At 38.3% G+C, this 2,804-nt stretch overlaps 1 protein-coding gene across 3 annotated transcripts in view; it reads left to right on the top strand.

Moving 5' to 3' along the window:
• IL12RB2 (interleukin 12 receptor subunit beta 2) overlaps positions 1 to 2,804 on the top strand; it is an 88,888-nt gene that overhangs the window by 58,806 nt on the left and 27,278 nt on the right. The window lies entirely within an intron of this gene.

Below are 2,804 nucleotides of genomic sequence, written 5' to 3'. Positions count from 1 at the left end.
CGTTCTTGGTTACCTTGTGGCCCTTGTTGAGGCCCACGGCCATAGGATACCGAAGAGCCATGGCTGCTACTCTCCAATGGCGACCGTGGCGGAAGGGCTAGCGCCGCGCTGAACTCTCAATTTTTTAGCTTTTTAAAGACTTTCTACCAAAAACATGCAGCATACATGATCTTAATCAAACAATATACACACATTCTCTTTAAAACTTGCAATAAGATAAGAACCAAAAATGGAAATAAGAAATTTAATTCAAAATTGAAAGGAGGAGATGTTTTAAGTGTGTTGCTAATAAAATTATTTACATGAAACATTCAACAAGGCCAGCAGACAAATTATTAGTTTAGTAGGTTTGCCAGAATAACACACACAGATTAACAGCAGAAAAAGTAGTAGAAAATGAGATGCCATTTAAATAGCAAACCAAAAGTACTGGTCGGGCACGGTGGCTCATGCCTGTAATCCCAGCACTTTGGGAGGCCAAGATGGATGGATCGCTTGAGGTCAGGAGTTTCAAGACCAGCCTGGCCAACAGAGTGGAACCCTTCTCTCTTTCTCTCTCTTTCTAATAATAGAAAATAATTTTTCTATTATTAAAATAGAAAAATTAGCTGGGCATGGATAGCAGTTGCCTGTAATCCCAGCTACTCGGGAGGCTGAGGCGAGAGAATTTCTTGAGCCTGGGAGACCGTGGTTGCAGTGAACTGAGACTATGCCGTTGCACTGTAGCCTGGGCACAAGAGCAAAACTCCATCTCAAAAAAAAAAAAAAAAAAAAAAAAAAGAAAGAAGAAAAGTATAAAGTGTTTAGGAATTAACGTAACAAAGAACACATAGAAACTTTAAGGAGGAATTTTTAAAACTCCATTAAATGATATAGAAGATGACTCTGACAAACTGATGCTAAAAGCTATATGGAAGAATAAAGTTTCATGAATATCTAAGACCATTTTGAAAAAAAGAACGCCAGGCGTGGTGACTCACCACTGTATTCCCAGCATGTTGAAAGGCTGAGGTGGACGGATCACTTGAGGTCAGGAGTTGGAGACCAGCCTAGCCAACATGGTGAAATCCCGTCTTTACTAAAAATACAAAAAATTAGACAGGCATGGTGGCAGGCACCTGTAATCCCAGCTACTCAGGAGGCTGAGGCAGAAGAATCGCTTGAATCCGGGAGGTGGAGGTTGTAGTGAGCCAAGATTGTACCACAGCACACCAGCCTAGGCAACAGAGGGAGATTCTGTCTCTAAATAAATAAAATAAAATAAAATAGAGCAAAAAGGAAATGACTTTACTGACCAACTAGACATTACAAAGTCTAGTAACATGAACAGTGTTTTCTGGTAAAGTGGCCTACCCAGACACAGACCCGTGATGATATGAAACTTGGTACATGACAGGGATGAGATGCCAAATGTGATGATATTGGGAAAAATTGACTCACCATGTGGAAAAGATAGTAAAATTTATTCTCTCCCTAAAAAAAACCCTTTTGTTAGATTTGAATTTAAAAACCTAAATGTGAAAGATAAAACTAAAAACCAATAGGAGAAAATGTAGCTAAGTATTTTCATGACCCTAGGATAGAAGGATTTCATAAATACTATGGAAAGTACACAAATCATGGATAAATTTACCAACTTCAAAGTAGCTATATATGTGCAAGAGTAGCTATAAATGTGTCATAAAGTTATCAGAGAATTGACAGCCTAGGGTAAGATACTGTTGAAAACTGGTAAGTGACTAAAATCTAGAATATAAGAAGCTATCTGCAAATCAGAGAGAAGGCAGGAAAAGCAATGGAAATGAGTGAAGTATATGAACTGGCAATTCACAGAAGGGAAAAGTCAAATAGCTAATAATGTATGAAAAGAAGCTCAGCCTCATAAGAAATCAGAAAAATGAAAATAAAACCACAATTAAATACCACTTTATAGATACCGGATTGATAAAAATTAGAAAAATCAGATAATACTAAGTATTGGTGGAGAAATGAGAACCCTCATGCGTTTCTTGCTGGAGTGTCAGCTGGCTATTTTAGAGAACAATCTGGAAGTATTTAGTAAAATAATATGTGAATTTGCTCTATAATGAAGCAATTCTATGCATATATATCCAGAAACATTCTTGTACAGACAGGCAAGAATATTCATTGCATCCTTGTTGGTGTTTGCAGACACTCCAAAAGAACTTCCTGCCACTCAAAGACTGGACAAGTAAAGGGTTTAGGCAACAGTCTGAAGGAATGAGTTGGATTTACATACAGCAGCAGTATGTATATGTCCCAGAAACATAATGTTGAGTGAAAAAAGGAAAAAGCATTAGATTTATCTCCCAACACATCTCATGAAAATTCAACACATATGCACAAAATAACACTAATTTTCAAGAACAGGAATTTGTCTCAATAAATATATGAAAAATTGATTAGAAAGATGCCTAATATGTTCACTAGATTAGGCCCCTTTGAGGCTATAAAAATGGAGAAAGGAATGGGGCCAGGCGTGTTGGCTCATGCCTGTAATCCAAGCACTTTGAGAGGCTGAGGCAGGATGATCACTTGAGCCCAGGGGTTTGAGATCAGCCTGGGCAACATAGCAAGTCCTCATCTCTCTCTAATAATAATAATAATAATAATAATAATAAATTAGCTGTGCATGGTGTCACGCGCCTGTGGTCACAGCTACTCAGGAAGCTAAGGTGAGAGGATCAGATGAATCTGAGAGGTCAAGGCTGCAGTGATCTGTGCTTACACCACTGCACTCCAGCCTGGGTGACAGAGCCAGACTCTGTCTCAAGAAAAAAAAA

Source organism: Cebus imitator, unplaced genomic scaffold (genome assembly GCF_001604975.1).
Source record: "Cebus imitator isolate Cc_AM_T3 unplaced genomic scaffold, Cebus_imitator-1.0 Scaffold3, whole genome shotgun sequence".
NCBI lineage: Eukaryota > Metazoa > Chordata > Mammalia > Primates > Cebidae > Cebus > Cebus imitator.
The sequence above is the reverse complement of the archived record's forward strand: the minus strand, read 5'-3'. Positions and strand labels throughout refer to the sequence as shown.